This window comes from Bufo gargarizans, chromosome 6 (assembly GCF_014858855.1).
Source record: "Bufo gargarizans isolate SCDJY-AF-19 chromosome 6, ASM1485885v1, whole genome shotgun sequence".
NCBI classification, from domain to species: domain Eukaryota; kingdom Metazoa; phylum Chordata; class Amphibia; order Anura; family Bufonidae; genus Bufo; species Bufo gargarizans.
Window position 1 is genome coordinate 45,781,152 of NC_058085.1, and position 19,203 is coordinate 45,800,354.

Below are 19,203 nucleotides of genomic sequence, written 5' to 3' on the forward strand. Positions count from 1 at the left end.
TGGGATCTGGTTCTGCTGGGGCAGTATTCTGTGCTGCACTGTGGTATCTGGTTCTGCTGGGGCAGTATTCTGTGTTGTACTGTGGGATCTGGTTCTGCTGGGGCAGAATTCTGTGCTGTACTGTGGGATCTGGTTCTGCTGGGGCAGTATTCTGTGCTGTACTGTGGGATCTGGTTCTGCTGGGGAAGTATTCTGTGTTGTACTGTGGGATCTGGTTCTGCTGGGGCAGTATTCTATGCTGTACTGTGGGATCTGGTTCTGCTGGAGCAGTATTCTGAGCTGTACTGTGGGATCTGGTTCTGCTGGGGCAGTATTCTGTGCTGCACTGTGGTATCTAGTTCTGCTGGGGCAGTATTCTGTGCTGCACTGTGGTATTTGGTTCTGCTGGGGAAGTATTCTGAGCTGCACTGTGGTATTTTGTTCTGCAAGGGTGTATTCTGTGCTGCACTGTGGGATCTGGTTCTGCTGGGGCAGTATTCTGTGCTGCACTGTGGTATCTGGTTCTGCTGGGGCAGTATTCTGTGCTGCACTGTGGTATCTGGTTCTGCTGGGGCAGTATTCTGTGCTGTACTGCGGGATCTGGTTCTGCTGGGGCAGTATTCTGTGCTGTACTGTGGTATCTGGTTCTGCTGGGGCAGTATTCTGTGCTGTACTGTGGGATCTGGTTCTGCTGGTGCAGTATTCTGTGCTGTACTGTGGGATCTAGTTCTGCTGGTGCAGTATTCTGTGCTGTACTGTGGGATCTGGTTCTGCTAGGGCTGTATTCTGTGCTGCACTGTGGTATCTGGTTCTGCTGGGGCAGTATTCTGTGCTGTACTGTGGTATTTGGCTCTGCTGGGGCAGTATTCTGTGCTGTACTGTGGTATCTGGTTCTGCTGGGGCAGTATTCTGTGCTGTACTGTGGTATCTGGTTCTGCTGGGGCAGTATTCTGTGCTGCACTGTGGTATCTGGTTCTGCTGGGGCGGTATTCTGTGCTGTACTGTGGTATCTGGTTCTGCTGGGGCGGTATTCTGTGCTGTACTGTGGTATCTGGTTCTGCTGGTGCAGTATTCTGTGCTGCACTGTGGTATCTGGTTCTGCTGGGGCAGTATTCTGTGCTGTACTGTGGTATCTGGTTCTGCTGGGGCAGTATTCTGTGTTGTACTGTGGGATCTGGTTCTGCTGGGGCAGTATTCTGTGCTGTACTGTGGGATCTGGTTCTGCTGGGGCAGTATTCTGTGCTGTACTGTGGTATCTGGTTCTGCTGGGGCAGTATTCTGTGCTGTACTGTGGGATCTGGTTCTGCTGGGGCAGTATTCTGTGCTGTACTGTGGGATCTGGTTCTGCTGGGGAAGTATTCTGTGTTGTACTGAGGTATCTAGTTCTGCTGGGGCAGTATTCTGTGCTGTACTGTGGTATCTGGTTCTGCTGGGGCAGTATTCTGTGTTGTACTGTGGGATCTGGTTCTGCTGGGGCGGTATTCTGTGCTGCACTGTGGTATCTGGTTCTGCTGGTGCAGTATTCTGTGTTGTACTGTGGGATCTGGTTCTGCTGGGGCAGTATTCTGTGCTGCACTGTGGTATTTGGTTCTGCTGGGGCAGTATTCTGTGCTGCACTGTGGTGTCTGGTTCTGCTGGGGCAGTATTCTGTGTTGTACTGTGGGATCTGGTTCTGCTGGGGCGGTATTCTGTGCTGCACTGTGGGATCTGGTTCTGCTGGGGCAGTATTCTGTGCTGCACTGTGGGATCTGGTTCTGCTGGGGCAGTATTCTGTGTTGTACTGTGGGATCTGGTTCTGCTGGGGCAGTATTCTGTGCTGTACTGTGGGATCTGGTTCTGCTGGGTAAGTATTCTGTGCTGTACTGTGGGATCTGGTTCTGCTGGGGCAGTATTGTGTGCTGCACTGTGGTATCTGGTTCTGCTGGGGCAGTATTCTGTGTTGTACTGTGGGATCTGGTTCTGCTGGGGCAGAATTCTGTGCTGTACTGTGGGATCTGGTTCTGCTGGGGCAGTATTCTGTGCTGTACTGTGGGATCTGGTTCTGCTGGGGAAGTATTCTGTGTTGTACTGTGGGATCTGGTTCTGCTGGGGCAGTATTCTGTGCTGTACTGTGGGATCTGGTTCTGCTGGGGCAGTATTCTGTGCTGTACTGTGGTATCTGGTTCTGCTGGGGCAGTATTCTGTGTTGTACTGTGGGATCTGGTTCTGCTGGGGCAGTATTCTGTGCTGTACTGTGGGATCTGGTTCTGCTGGGTAAGTATTCTGTGCTGTACTGTGGGATCTGGTTCTGCTGGGGCAGTATTGTGTGCTGCACTGTGGTATCTGGTTCTGCTGGGGCAGTATTCTGTGTTGTACTGTGGGATCTGGTTCTGCTGGGGCAGAATTCTGTGCTGTACTGTGGGATCTGGTTCTGCTGGGGCAGTATTCTGTGCTGTACTGTGGGATCTGGTTCTGCTGGGGAAGTATTCTGTGTTGTACTGTGGGATCTGGTTCTGCTGGGGCAGTATTCTGTGCTGTACTGTGGTATCTGGTTCTGCTGGGGCAGTATTCTGAGCTGTACTGTGGGATCTCGTTCTGCTGGGGCAGTATTCTGTGCTGTACTGTGGGATCTGGTTCTGCTGGGGCAGTATTCTGTGCTGTACTGTGGGATCTGGTTCTGCTGGGGCAGTATTCTGTGCTGTGCTGTGGGATCTGGTTCTGCTGGGGCAGTATTCTGTGCTGTACTGTGGGATCTAGTTCTGCTGGGGCAGTATTCTGTGCTGTACTGTGGGATCTGGTTCTGCTGGGGCAGTATTCTGTGCTGTACTGTGGGATCTGGTTCTGCTGGGGCAGTATTCTGTGCTGTACTGTGGGATCTGGTTCTGCTGGGGCAGTATTTTGTGCTGTACTTGTGTAACCCCTCCTTCTGTCAATTTGGACCCGCCTACAACATGGGGCCACTTTTAGGCTTTCTTCCAGGGCCACTCTACATTCCCAGTCTGGCCTCCACCATTTAGAGGCCACCCCTACTATGTTTCTACCATGTCTGAACCACAAAGGCATTGTATGGTGCACTATGGAGGTTATTTACTAACAGAAATACATCTATATTTGGCGTATTTCTGGTGCAGATTGCGCCGCAAAGGTTCTTTGGGACGCAATCTGCGACTTTTCGCAATATGTGACTTTTCCCTGCTCACGCCAGGTCTTAAAAAGTGGGTGTGGGCTCACTCCTTTACCATTCTCTACACCTGTTTTTTCTGCCACTTCGAGAAAGTGGCGTGAGCGGGGAAAAGTCGCAGATTTTACTGCAAATGTCCAAAAAGTGGCGTACTTCCCATAATAAATGACCCTCTACGTATAAACATGATTTGGGCATTATATGTACGCATAATTTGCAAACCATATGTGCACATTATTTGGGCACTATGGGGGTCATTTATTGTTTTTGTGTCAGTTTTACACCTGGCTTTGCTTTGTGCCTGCACCACATTTATGAACATGGTGCACCTTAATAATATATATTGGCGTGAGTGCAACGTGGTTTACGCCTTTATACCAGGGGTTGCCTGGCACAGGTTGCGACTTTTGCAAAAGTTAAACATAGTAAATGAGCCATAATCCAGGTCTAATCTCACTTTTAGCTCTTAAACATAGACCACTGTGAAAAATGGCGAGCTGCAGTTGCCATGACTTGCGACTTTTTTTCCGCCACAAAACTGACATATCTGATTTAATGAATGACCCCCTTTATGTACACATTATTTATTATACTCACTTATATAGCACTGACATATTCCGCAACGCTTTACATTTGGCACCACACAGACACATTTTGCCGCTCTCTAGGGTACTGTTCTGTGTTGACCGCTTGCTACTAAGGCTACTTTCACACTTGCGGCAGAGGATTCTGGCAGGTACTGCCCGCAGGATCTGCCCGCCGGATCCGACAATACGAACGCAAACTGATGGCATCTGTCAGACGGATCAGGATCCTGATCGGTATGACAAATGCATTGAAATGCCGGATCCGTCTCTCTCCGGTGTCATCCGGAAAAAACTCAATTTTTTTTTATTTCACATTTTTTGCGGTCTCAGCATGCGCAGACTGCAATGCTGGACCCATTTTGCCGGAACACGGGGGCCTGATCCGGCATTAATGCATTTCAATGGGAAAAAAATGCGGGATCCGGCATGTGTTCCGGAATTTTGGACGGAGATAAAACCGTAGCATGCTGCGGTATTATATCCATCCTGAAAAGTCAAAAAGACTGAACTGAAGACATCCTGAACGGATTGCTCTCCATTCAGAATGCATTAGGATAAAACTGATCAGTTCTTTTCCGGTATAGAGCCCCTAGGACGGAACTCAGCGCCGGAAAAGAATAACGCTAGTGTGAAAGTAGCCTAAATATGTAGGCATTTAGCTCCGGAGGATTTTTACACGATAATGTGTATGATTTCATCGCTGCAGAGAGTGGCCCTTTATTAGGTGACTTGTATGTGGTGTTTTTCTCTTTATTCTCTTTCCAATCCCTTACCCCCGATGATAACATCCGAACGCCATTCGCAATAGACCTCATTACGCCTGTTTTTTTTTTTTTCCCAGTGCGTTATTTTCTAGGAGCTCTACATATGTAATTTCTCATTTCATGAGGGCAGCGGGGGCTTGTAAGTGGGATCAAGGCCGATCATGTGTCCTGTCTACAAATGGAAAAATGTTTAAATGTACGCTGATCATTACGAGAAAAACATCTTTAGGCTTGTTCAAACTGGATAGAGCGAGCCGACATTCATATTACTGCACACACGTGTGATATACGAGTGACATGTTCCTCACCACATTAGGCCGGGACCATATGGTAACCCCCCCCATCGACCGCTCTAAACCACTCTACACTAATAAACAGGTGGACATCTGTATTCATGACGGACGATGACCAGTTCTGACTGCTTTTCTTAAGAGGTTGTCTCCATTCAAAGTGTCAGAAATCAGGTGTGACTGCAGCTAAGGCCCCATACACCCGACTGTATCTGCATTGCAGTCCGCGGATCCCCAAATACGCATGTGGTCCGTGCGCCATCCACATTTTATTTGCTGACCCCTTGTTTTCGAATGGCCCCGTGGTCCGCATTTGGTGGACATTAATTTACCTTTTTTGCAGAACAGACATACGGATGTGGAAAGCACTAAACATATCTGTATTTTATGGATACAAAATATGCAGACTGCAAAACGGATGCATTCGTGTGCATGGCGCCTAATCCTAATATCCCACCAGCAGAGGTCCAGGAAGCTGAGCTATGGAAAGGTTTGGTGGGGTCTTTTTTGTTGTTGTTACTTTGTTTCTGACCTAATTTCTTACTTTGTTAGGCCTCCTGCACACGAACGTGTGCGCCCCGTGGCTGTGCTGCGGCACGCAAATTCCGGGCCACAATGCACGAACACTGACCGCGTGGCAGCCGCAGTGGATCGCAGACCCATTCACTTTAATGGGTCCGCGATCCGCAAAAAGATAGGACATGTTCTTTTTGCGGAACGGAAGTAGGGGACGAAACCCCACGGAAGCACTCCGTAGTGCTTCCATAGGGTTCCGTGTTCCACACCATTCTGCATCTTCGGATTTGCGAACCCATTGAAGTGAATGGGTCCGCATCCGTGATGCGGAATGCACACGGAACGGTGCCCGTGTATTGCGGATCCGCAACTGCCGTCCGCAATACGGCAACAGGACACCTAGGGTCGTGTGCAGGAGGCCTTACTGAAATAAGACGTTACTTTGTTTTTGTACTAAGTTAGGCTGAGTTCACTTCACCGTTTAGCTTTCCATTCTCTGATCTGTCAGAAGAAGAGAGAGAGAGAAAAAAACAGGATCCTGTAAATAATAAAACGGATCCTGTTGCATCAGTAGTCATCTGTTTGAGCCATTTCCATTTGATATCCGTTTTTTAGACAGGAAAAAAAGTCCTGCATGAAGTATTTTTGATTCCGTCTAAAAAAAACGGATCTCAGACGGAAATGGCATAAACGGATGACAACTGATGCAACAGGATCAGTTTTTTTACTGGATCCTGTAAAAAAAAAAAAGGATCCTATGTAGGGCTGCAGTAAACGCCCTTTCCCAGTGCCATCAGTTCAGCAGCCCCACCATGCCATGTCCCCTAGTGCCCCCATGATGGCACTGCCATCAGCCCTTCCATCCAGATTGCCATGATGTTCCCCTTTCCCAGTGCCTCTATGCCATCCACCGTGTCCCCCACTCCCCCAGACCAACGCTCTGAGTGCCTAATCACAGGTGCCCCCATTAACCCCTCCCCCCAATACTTTTATACATGGTAAATCATAGGTGCTCCCATTAACCCCTCTAACGCCAATAACGTTATACATGCCAAATCACAAGTGCCCCCCCTGGCAATAACTTTATACATGCCAAACCACAGCTGCCCACATTTCCCCATGCCAAATCACAGGTGCCCCCGTTTTCCCCAGCCCATGCCAAATCACAGGTGCCCCATTTCCCCATGCCAAATCACAGGTGCCACCATTTACCGCCCCGCCGCCTCTGCTAACTTTATACTTACCTTTCAGTGCAGAGTGCGCCGACACACGGAGTCCGCAGGAGACGCGTCTTCATCCCAGCCAGCATGCACTGGGGACCTGACGTCACACACAGCGTCAGCCAGCGTGCTGATGATGTGCGAACGTAAGGTCCTGCAGCGCGTTGCCGACGGGAGGCCATGGAGCGGTGCAGGTCTCAGAGGCTGGGACTACCCCTTTAATTTATAATTGCTTCTTGTGTATCCCGGTTGATATCTCTACGTTTTGCTAAGTATCATGACAGGGGTGCAGATAACCCCATATCCTTCTGCCAAGTCCAAGCATGCATGCTAATTTAAGAGTTTCCAAAGAAGATATCGTACTAAGCCTCAAGGGCGATATCCTGATCACACTGACCTCTCTGAGCTCTTCCCATTCCACAAACTTGGCCATACACGTTAGATAATTGTAGGTTTAAAGGGCATCTGTCAGCAGATTTGTCCCTATGAAACTGGCTGACCTGTGGCATGTGCTCTTGGTCCCATGTACATATGTGCCCGCATTGCTGAGAAAAATGATTTTTCAATATATGCAAATGAGCCACTAGGAGCAATGGGGGTGTTGCCGTTACACCCAGAGGCTCTGCTCTCTCTGCAACTGCCACGCCCCATGCACTTTGATTGACAGGACCAGGCAGTGTAAAAGTGTCACCTCAGACATTGGTGGCATATGGCTAGGATCTATCACCAATGTCAGATAGGTGTGGGTCTCACCTTGCAGACCAGCTCCTATTTCCAGAACGGGACCCCCAAAGTGAACAGAGGGCACCCGAGCATGCGAGGCCACTGTCTATTCATTTCTATGGGAGTTCTGAAAATAGCCTAGCGCTGGCTTGACTATTTCCAGCAGCCCCATACAGGTGAATGCAGCGGTGGTTGCGGCTCGCCGTTCATTTCCATAGGACTTCTGAAAATATCTGAGCGTGCTCTCTCAGGTATTTTCGGAACTCCCATAGTAATAAATAGGGAGCACACGGAACATACGCGGTGCAGGTTCCATATCATATCCTAGCCTTTAAGTGGTTGCAACCAACCTAATCTCTCATACTATATAATGCAAGGAAGAGGAACATCAAGAGGAAACATCAGCCCTGATTCTGCGAACGTACGTAATACAATTAATTTGCTTACAACCCAGTATTTTTGGAAGTTTTTGACAGCAGCACAACTCTACATCTAATTTACGAGCGACATTTAGAAGAATGACTTGCTGCCGTGTCCGTGCCACCACGTTACAAAGAATGCCCTTTGCATGCCCAAGTTATTGAGGTGGTTCCCAGCTTTTGTCTTTGGCAGGAAACACATCATCCAAAACGTGATTTATACTGGCAAGGAAAAGCCAATGGGAGCAGCAAATTCAACGAGTCCTAATTGGACGGGATTGGTTCTCAGGGCCAGTTCTTTTCTGAAGTCTCTCAGACTTAGACTATTGACTTGCCAAAGCATCTGTAATGTGAATCTATTGTAAATAAATTATATTCTAATATGTCAGTAATAATTATCAGCATTCATACAACTTGATTGGAATAATAATTCTGCAGCAGAAAAGCTTAAAAAAAAAACAACAAAAATAGACCACCCTGCCTATATGTCCTGGTAGGGCTTTTGGATGTCATAGATGACCCCCATCAGTTGGCCAGAGAGTGGCTCCTGCTCTGGAGGTCTTGGTATATAAAAAATCTGCTGAGCAATTCAGACCTGTCGTGATAAGATGATTGCCAGGGAGAGGGCTTGTCCAATTCTGACCAGAGCTATAACTTGAAGTACCTGATCCCCAAATCTGTAACAGAGTACCCCAACCTACCATGAGCTACTTTTAATACTGGTACCTTTGGGTTTCCTCAGGCACCAGGGGTGACCGCTACCTCTGCTCTGTGACATCACTTAAAGGGTACCTGTCAGCAGGAGCAACTCCATTAAACTAAGGATATTGTCTGGTAGGGTTAATCCTGCTGATTAAAATGATACATATCATGTGAAAATCGGTTGTGGCGTTCCCAAGAAAAAATACATTTATACTTTGTGAAAAGGAGGGATCCAGCACTCAAAGGGGTGGGGCATAGCCCCGCAGTGCACATCAGCTTTCCAGTGCTGGCCACACCCCTCAGTACACTGAAGCCCTCATTTGTGTAAAGAAGAAAAGTATTTTTTCTCAGGAAGGCCACAACCGATTTTCACAAGACTGGTATCATTTTAATTAGCAGAATCAACCCTACCAGGCAGTACTCTTGTTTTAATAGGGGTTATCTTACTGAAGGGGGCTCTTTAAAGTAGGATTCTTAGCTAATAAAAAAGCTGAATGTCAAAACATGACTGACAACTGTCTATTATGGAGCTCTGCTTAAATTAAGGTAAAAGATACTTCAGAAACTGCAGATGTCACTTCTAAAGAAGTCCTTTTGGTGGTATAGAAGCACAAAGATGTTTCCTTCTAACAATTGAAAAAAAGCTGCTCTCACCTGCTCCTTCTCTGCTGTGAGCACGGAAAAAAAACCGCACCTGGATGCGGGTAACTTGAAGTCCAAATGAAAAGCAAAATCCATCTCAGTCTCGCAGAGGTAAAATCGATACTTTATTGACGCTGTATAAAAATACATCCAGGAAAAACAATCTTAGTCTACATGTTTCGGGCTACTTAGAATGTGAGCCCTTACTCATGACATAGTAAGATACAAATGATGGCAGCAGATATAGTGGACTCCCACCTGTGCTCTTAATTGGGTTATCACATGACCTAAATTCCATGCTGCCATTCACATGTGTCAATCTTCAAATATAAAAGCAGTTTGCATTGTGTTAAAAACATGACATTATTCAACCATATATCGGAGATGGAAAGCACATCTTACACCCCCCCCCCCCCTACTATTTTTGCCCATTGTTTATCGAATGCCAGGACCGGAAAATGTTGCTTAATGATCTTACAGATCTCAGGAAACTCCACGCTATATTGTGTTACAAATGTACTCTGGGGGGTTATGTCTGATGATGATACCCGTGCTTCAGTTTGTATCTGTCGCCTCACCGGGTAAACTAGCAGGTTTCTATTCATGTCTAATGTCTGCTGTACACAACTATCTATATGTTTACGTGAATATCCTCTTTGTGTCAATCTGCTCATAATTTCCCCTTCTTCCTCCATAAAGGAGTCCACATTTGTGCAGCTCCGTCTAGCACGGATCATTTCACCCTTTGGTATATTGTGTGTGGTGGGTGACAATAGGATCAGTACAATATAGTGTTGCCTGCCAAAGATTTCCTAAAGGTGGAAGTGTGTATAGTAGCAGTGGCCGAGTCCCCCCTCAGGCACAAGTCCAAGAAGGAAATCTCTCGTAGTTCATGGTGCACCACAAAAGAGATAGCATTAACACAAGAATTGAGGTATTGGGCAAAGGGTGGTATGGCCACCACCACCAGACCAAATAAACATCAGGTCATCCATGTAGCGGCCATACCACCTAATATGCTCCCAAAAAGATGTTTCCTTGCAATGAAAGCTGGCCCCAGACACCAGAGATATGATGGCTGATCCCAAAGTTTTTGGTGAGGTGCCATGAGAGTGTGATGTCCAGTATATTGTCCTTATGAGATTTGTTGGGGGAACAGACTGGACGTATCACCCTAGGAACGTCAAATGTGTCTAGGTTAGAGAAAACAATGTGGGGTAGTGGTCCTATGTTCAGGAGACCATCATCTCTTGGTCCAAATTAGAAAGTAATTATGTCTCTCAATCTGAAGAACCTTGTCTGCATTGAACAGACAATCCACTGATAGTCAATGGACACTGTGTAATACTTTATTTCTCCTGTGGGGGTGATGTAGGGAAATTGAACACTGTTTTACTAGATTACAGCTGTCAAGGGACCTTTCTAACAAGGTGGGATTAGAAACTCTTTCATAGGAGTGTCCTCTTAGCTTCTGGTTGGCCGAATGGCAGTGCACGCCATTTCTATTTAGCACTCTGGTGATTCTCCTCTTTATTAGGGCACACTGTAGATGCTCAATATGATATCACTTTTCTAGTTTTGGCTTTAGTATGTAAAATATTGTCTATGTCCATTATCTCATTTGCTCGTAGAGGGGTTAAGTGTGACCGGTGGCTGTTTACAGAAGGATGCCTTAGCTTGTCCATAGTCACCATAGGTCATGTCCAAACAAAATCCATTTCCTGTTCACTTTTCCGCTTTTCTTTAGAGGACTCCTTGGCTGCTGTTTCCTGAGGATGCTTGGTGACATCTTCACTTTGATTTCCCTGTTATTATAAAAACTCGGCGAGTTGTCCATCTGCTTTCTGTTTTCTCCAGAGCTTCCTGCACCAAGCACTCCATAGACATCACAAACTTCCGAGATTTGTCGGAAGCCCGAGGTTATGAACTCTATTTCTGCAAAGATAATCCCTTGTAGTCATGTTTTCAGCAACCTGACTGCAACTTTTGAGGAGGTGAAGTCAGGGCAATCATCTATAAATATCTACCTATTCTTGGTCAGATGTAGTAAATGGCAGTGTCCAAGATTCTAGGAATATGTTGAGGACAACATTTTTGGAAAAAACAAAATTGCCTTTGATGTTATGACAGGTTACAATACTGGGATGTGTTGGAACTAATTATAAAATCTCAATATAGACTAATATTTTTCAGAGGGGAGAGAGGAGAAGATCCCTTTAAACACCTCTGGTGGTGGCTTATCTACCAGGAGAACAAAAGTATGGGGAGTTGATATTCAACATGCCTGTTCTGTATCTCTTCTACTCGATCTAGACCCAGGAGCTCCCCACACACATTAGACTGTCGGCTGATTCTGGATTAATGCGTATGGGGAATTTAAAGGGGACTTATCAGCAGTATCAAACCTATTAAACTGGACATACTGTCGGGTAGTGTTGATCCTGCTGATTAAAATGATATCTGTCTTGTGAAAATCGGTTGTGGATTTCCTAAAAATAAAGACTTTTATTCTTTATCCAAATGAGAGCTTCAATGTACTAAGGGGTGTGGCCAGCACAGGAAAGCTGAGGTAGACCCCTCCCCTTGGTGAACTGAAGCCCTCTTTTGCATAAAGGATAAAAGTATTTTTTTCTTTGGAATTCCGCAACCGATTTTTACAAGAGAAGTGTTGTTTTAATCAGCAAGATCGGGCCTACCAGGCAGTATGCTTTGTTTAATAGGGTTAATCATGCTGACAGGTGCTCTTTAAGCTTGTGCCTTGGCTAGAGAGAGACAAATTTGGTGGCCTATGCTTACCAAGGGTCGGATGCCAATGACAACATTTTGGAAATAGTCTTCTGTGATGTAGTGCCTTCTGCACTTTTAAAGTGAGGCTTTAGGATGTGAATGGAGAAGGATCATCGCGTGTACTTTTCTTAATACTGACATTGTCAAAGGCTACATCAATGCAGCTTGTGAGCGAAGTTCTCCCTAAAGGGGTATTCCTATTTTATTAAGTAGGTTAGGCATATTATTAGGACATGCCATCACTTTATGATTGATGCGGGTCTAACCTCTGGGGCCCTCACTGATCCGAAGAAAGAAGATGGGAATACCCCTTTAAGGCACTGTATTCATGATGTCACTATAAAGTAAGTCCAGGAATACGCGGAGGTTCCACCCATCATTGTACAAAGACTCTACAGTGCGGTAATACACAGGCACCTTATTGTATGGTTCACGACCAAAGCATATTAGGTTATAATTGCTAAAGGTTAAATTAAAATGAGGTGTCAGATAACTGGAGAGATAGCTTGTCTTATCTAATGCTCCGTATAAGAGGGAAAACCTGTTCTAGGCATTTTTATTAACTCTTTCTTTGCCACTAATGTGCAACCCACTGCGTGAAGAGGGCTGAGCGTGGTGAACATAATGCGAGAGTCTAGGTAACATAGTAAAGCCGTGTGGTGTGACACACAATCACGATGGTTATCTCCTGTGCCGCCATATTGTATAACTAAGCATGCCATGATTGGAGGCATGCAGAGGGACAGTATGGATAATAGATTTCTATGGATGGATGTGTGTACCTATATTACCGCTTCATGCATGAGCCTTTATAAGGAGCCCATTTGTAGTTCAATAAATAGCTGTCGGGTCCAGCTCTCATAGAGTAATGCAATATCAATAGGGGATGAAGAAATACAATGGGCCCCTAATATTACGGGGCTCCTACATACAGTAAGAAATGACTGGTCTATATGAGGGCAGCACAATGCCATACAATCGTGATTGCGCCATGTTTATAGTACATCCTATCCAAAATGATGTCATCGTATTCAGTCATGTGATATCAAAGTATGTGATGTCATCATATTTCAATGTTATGTGATATCATATTTAAAGTCACGTGATGTCATCACATTCCATGTTATATAATGTCATCATATTCACTGTTAAGTGATGTCCTCATATTCAATGTTATGTGATGACATCATATTCAATGTCACGTGATGCTATCATACTCAATGTCATGTGATGCTATCATACTCAATGTCATGTGAGGCTATCATAATCAATGTCATGTGATGCTATCATAGTCAATGTCACATGAAGTCATCATATTCAATGTCATGTGATGTAATCATATTCGATCTCATTTGATGTCATCATATTCAGTATTATGTGATGTCATCATATTCAACATCATGTGATGTCATTATATTAATTTGTCATGTGATATCATCAGGGTATGTAATGTAATATGATGTAACAGATTCAATCTCACGCAATGTCATCATATACAATGTCTAGTGATGGCATCAGGGTATACTTGATTGTCTAGGCTAGTTTCACATCTACAGCAGAGGCTCTGGCAGGCTGTTTTGATAGAGAATACTGCCGCCTGTCTACCGGACCTCATTAACTATGATGGAGTCTGGCAAATATGCAGAGAAAGCACTGCATGCTGGGGTTTGTGTCCGGCCCATTCCCACCATTCTGACGGAACTGGCGGCCGGATCACTCTGCCAGATGTCAAACTAGCCTCAGCATCAGGCTCTCTCTTTAAATATAGTGTAGTATGGAGGTGCCTTCAGGAAATTCATTGTTGGGCTGCTACCTAAGAATGGCTCTCTATCAAGCTTGTTATGGCCGTCTGGACCCTCTGAGGCTGACAGAAAGCTGCATAGGTTCTCCTGGGCTTGTCTATTAAGGGTGCTGTAGGGCACCTCTTGTTCTAGGAGCTAAAGTAAAACATGGCAGCTGCACCAGGTCCACGTGATGTCATCAGAAATAGCCATTCCCAAAGCCTATATACAGAAAAGACTTTCCTGATCCCTGATGCAGAGGGGGCTGTACAGCAAAAAGTGAAATGCATGCCTCCTCCTAGTGCTATCATGGGCCAGGAGGTTCTGACATCCATGTATATCAACTACATGGTTCTCCATGTTCTGTTCACCTGCACGCTTTTATTAGCTTTCACCGCAGACTCCAGCCTTGTCTTCTGCAAATGGAAAAAATGACACCAGAATATATAAAGCAAAAGAACAAAAACAAGACCATGGAACTCATCTCTGAAAAACACAGATCCGTGGAAACATCTGGAAAGTTAAGACAAGGAATGAAAACATTCCTTGACTCGGGACAAAAAACACAACCTGAAAACAAGCCTACGGGCTGCACGGAGGTGTCTGTCCAAAGTTCAGAGCCTATAATTTCATGCTTTCCAAAGCTCGGCTAATTAGGGGGATTGTGATGGATGATGGCTTCTGGAAGCAAAACAAGCTACAACTGGCTGAGGACCGTATGGAATGGGGAGCTCCTGTCCACGTCCACCAACCTTGGGATTTTGTAAATATCACCTCTGCTTGTCCGAACGGTGCCGTCCGAAGGGAAGTATTGAGACACATGGGCTTATTGAAGGTATACAGTTCAAAAGATGGAACGGTTTATGCATGTGATTTCCCCCACCCCCATAATTTAAGGAGCTGAATAGATAGAATACTGCTCAACACATCACCGATGTAGGTGGACCGCCGTATGACACTAAGGTCACATCCCCAACAACCTCAGTGGGATCTTGGAGAGATGTTGCTTAAAGCGAATTTCCAGGGGGAAGACATTGTTCTTAAAATGGGGCAGACGGTCATTGGCTGATCGAGTGTCTCCACCCACTTCCTGTGTGCCAATACAGGAACAGGAAGTGAAGAGCGGCAGGGATCAGAACGGCAGCAGCGGGGGAACTAAGAGGTGGGTATGGCTTTTTTAATGTATTTTATTTTTAACCCACTTATTCCTTAAATGTCAAGCCTATTTTAGCACTAGGGCCAACAAGATTTTTAATTTTTTTTCCCCATCATCGCATTCTTAGAGCCTTTATTTTTCTGCCGATTTAGCTGTATGAGGATTTGTTTTTTTTTCAGAATGAATGGTGTGTTTTGTTGACACCATTTTGGGGTACATATAACATATTAGTTATTACGCCATTGTTTTTCCCCACTTTATATTTACAATACTTATTGTGCGGCGTAACTGGCACGTTACTTTCATTCGGGTCAGCACGATTCCAGTCATACCAAACTTATTGCTACTTTTGCACAATAAGGACACATCTCACACACAAATCCGCGACATGTTGGTGATCTGGTGTGGTTGTCTACCAAGAATATCAAATTGAAGGTTCCCTCCTGGAAGTTGGGTCCTAGGTTTATTGGGCCTTACAAAATCCTGTCTGTCATCAATCCTGTTGCCTACCGTCTTGATCTTCCTCAGACTTGGAAGATCCATAATGTTTTTCATAAGTCCTTATTGAAACCTTATGTTCAACCCATTGTACCCTCGCCTTTGCCTCCTCCTCCGATTATGGTTGATGGGAATCTTGAATTTCAGGTCTCTAGGATTGTGGATTCTCGTCTTGTCCGCGGTTCTCTTCGGTACCTTGTTCATTGGGAGGGTTATGGTCCTGAGGAGAGGATGTGGGTCCCAGTGACGGACATTAAGGCCTCTCGTCTCATCAGGGCTTTCCATAGGTCCCATCCTGAGAAGGTGGGCTCTGAGTGTCCGGAGTCCACTCGTAGAGGGAGGGGTACTGTCACAACCAGACAGCTGAGAAGCTCTTACAGAAGCCTTTCAGAACCTCCTCCTTGACCTTTCTTTGTTGTGATGTTCAGTTCATCATCTCGTTAGCCTCTCTCAGCTGTCATGTAGTTGAACTGATTGCTTCCCTTTAAATTCCACCCCAGAATGCATTACTGGGCGGCTTATACTTCCTCTTGGAGTGTGTGTGCATGCTGATCTTGTTTTCCTGTCTGCTACAAAGTTAAGTGCTGAACATTTATCTGTTATTTTCTGTTTGCTGGATCCCAGGTGACCCTGACTCCCTCCGTGTCTGGAGTAGGGAGCCGGTGGTCGTGTCCCCTCACTATTGTAGGGTGTTCAGGGGTTATATAGTCGAGGTACGTGGATATGCAAACCTCCACCTTTCGGATCTTTGCATAGGCTGAGCAGCCAGGGATAGTCTCAGGTCTTGTGCAGGGGTCTCCCTTTTGGTTCCTTAGCTTTGGATCCACTCAGTCATATATGCATGTTGCTTTGTCTTGTTTCCTATACACCGTCCGTGACAGTAGGGTTATGGCAAGTGCGGCGATACCATATATCAATGACAACAGCAATGACAACACATGGCCTTAGTGATTTTGTCCGTTGCCACTACACTGCTGGTATCTGGTCACTCTGGATACATTGCTGGGACACTCTTCTGTTTAGAGGTGTGACTGACATGAGCTAATCTGCATATTTCCTTCCCATGAAACCTTGCCTGAAAATAAGTCTTCATACACCAGCTTAGTCTCTTTAATGAGAACCAGTACCTCCTCGACTACACAGCATATGCCATCAGTCTTGGTCATAGAAGTAGAACTGCTCAAAAATTTGCTTGGCCTGCAGTTATCATCACCAACTCCTCAAATAACATTCAAGTTAATATCTAAGGAACAGGTTCCTTAAAAATCGAGCATTGACTTACAGCATAGCTACCTTACATCTGGGGGCATTAGAGGCTCAGCTTTCTTTTCTTTTTGGAAAGAAAGATAATTTGCATATCTTTTTCCCTCACGCCTACTAGATGCTCTCCATAAGGAGAAACAGTACCCCCAGAATTAAAACGATATGGAGACTAACATACTTCCCTATGAGTAATTTCCTCCGTAGACATATATGCCACAAATGTATGATAGACGTTGGTCTCACCTCTGGGGCCTTCACCCCTGTTCTCCACCTGGTGAGATGTATGTGGAGGTGTCATGCATGTACTCCGGTATCTCCATTCAGTTTTATGGCAGCTACCCCAACCCCACTCGTTCTGGCTAAGGCTACTTTCACACTGGCGTTTTGGCTTTCTGTTTGTGAGAGCCGTTCAGGGATCTCACAAGTGGTCGAAAAACCCATCAGTTTTGCCCTAAAAGCATTCTGATTGGAAAAGGGTCCGCTCAGAATGCATCAGTTTGCCTCCGTTCCGTCACCATTCAGCTCTGGAGGCGGACATCAAAACGCTGCTTGCAGCGTCTGATGAAACTGAGCCAAACGGATCCGTTCAGACACACAATGTAAGTCAATGGGGACCGATCCGTTTTCTATGACACAATCTGGCACAATAGAAAACGGATCCGTCCTCCATTGACTTTCAATGGTGTTCAAGACGGATCCGTCTTGGCTATCTTATAGATAATACAAACGGATCCGTTCTGAACAGATGCAGACGGTTGTATTATCCATGATGGATCCGCTCCAAACGCGAAGTGTGAAAGTAGCCTAAGGGTGCAGGTCCCAGGGGTAGGATGTGCATATCACAGATGCTTCATGCTAGGACTTAATGGCCATCAGGAACCTTTATAAGAATCTCTTCCAGGAATCTGCTTCATGATATCATGGCCACCACTGGAGCAATCACCCAGCTTTCCCGACATCCTGAATGAGAAACCTCCCTAGTTACTAGCAGGGCATGCATCCCTCCTTGCATAACTTACAAGATTTACTCGTGGGGAGTCTAGGTAGGTCACATGACCATGCAGTAATAGTGGTAGTCACCCAGCTTTCCCAGCAGCAGATATAACTAAGAAGCTTCCCATCATTAAAATGGGATGTGTGTCAGTCCACAGACCTTTCCACTCTCTATGAGAGATCTAGACGCCTGCTGTTTTCATTATTTTTGTACATCCCCTTTAAGACCTAGCTTGTAAGAGGAACTCAGCCATGCTGGGAAACTGTTTCCTCTTTTCTGATGGTCAGCAAATGTCGAAATGAGATGTGTGACTACAGTACAGCAGGGGTGGCGGTGGCACCACCCAAGCTTGGCAGCAATGACAACACATGGGAAAGTTTCCTAACAACAACCACACCTGTGACTGGGACAACAATCCCTATCATTTCAAGACAGCCTGATTACAATGACTTACGGTGGTTTCCAGAGGCTTAAACACTTCCAGATGATCTGCAGGGCTGCGGCTTGTGAAGAGACAGAAGGAAAATCACGCTGTCCCGCGCCAAGGAGCCCATAGTCAGGTAGGAGAGAAAATAATGAAGCTGGTGCTCTCTGTTGGCAGCCGCTGTCTGCAACTTTGTATCTGATTGTAGCTCTTTTTAAACATCCTCGAGATGTCCTCCTTATTAGAAAGCGGATCCAGCTCTTGATATCTGTTCCTGGGGAAAGCTGGGTGACTACTATCTAAGATAGCTTCCAACTTAAATGGAACAGTGCCCCCCCAACAAAGCTTAAAGGGGAGTTCCACTTGTAGCTAAAGAAAATAAAAGGACACATGTTTTAATGAAAAAATCACTGACCAGCACTGAGTGCGAAAGTCACCGTCCATTGGGCAGGGATTGACATGTTTTATTTCTATAGCGCCGACGTTTATCGCAACGTTGTACTCTGGATGTAAACAGAAGGTCGAGCCGTGTTTACACAAGGCAATTTACTTATAGCAGGGATCACCAACCTTCAGCACTCCAGCTGGTGTGAAACTACCACTCCCAGCATGCACACTTGCTTGGCCGTTCTCAGCTCTCCCATTGAATTGAATGGAGCATGCTGGGAGTTGTAGTTTCACAACAGCTGGAGTTCCGGAGGTTGCTGACCCCTGACTAATAGGGTGTGGTCCAGTATTTTATAACCACAGCCTAATGCACGATGTAACTTTCTCATAAAGTTTGTTTTTGATTGCTTTATACTTGTCAAGACCTCTGCTTGCTGTCAGTAAAAAGTAGCATTCTTATTTAAATACAGAAGCTTTAAAATCCATACAATGAAATACCAGGGCGTAGAGATAGAAAGTCCAGATACAGAAACGGCACTTGAGCCCGGTGCCCAAATATCACTATCCCAACAAGGAGGCGCAACATTTTTCCCTTAAAGGGGTTACCTGACCCCCCGAAAACCCCATCCCCAGTGGACCGGAAATATGCATAATTCCCAATTCGCTGGCCTCAGCGTTGACGTTTCCTGAGCAGCCTGAGACCATATCAAATTTTTTGGCATGTATATTTTTTACATTGTTCACTTGATACATAAACTATCCAAGTGAACATATAATATGCCCAGGTTTTTTTTTTTTCTTTGTATAATACATGTATTTTATATTAAATAATCTTTATTTTTATTTTTTTACATTTATTATTTTTAATCCCATTAAAGGGCATCTGTAAACAGAATCAACCCTATTAAATT

At 45.4% G+C, this 19,203-nt stretch overlaps 1 protein-coding gene across 4 annotated transcripts in view; it reads left to right on the top strand.

Moving 5' to 3' along the window:
* The window catches only part of KCNJ16 (potassium inwardly rectifying channel subfamily J member 16), a 63,171-nt gene that overhangs the window by 28,442 nt on the left and 15,526 nt on the right, over nt 1-19,203 (top strand). The window contains exon 1 of one of the 4 annotated variants that reach the window (XM_044299025.1): nt 17,793-18,041. The exons of the other annotated variants lie outside the window; for them this stretch is intronic. The gene's annotated coding sequence lies outside the window, so the exon portion shown is untranslated. Of the gene's footprint in view, nt 1-17,792; nt 18,042-19,203 lie in introns of those variants that run through there. 4 annotated transcript variants of the gene reach the window in all.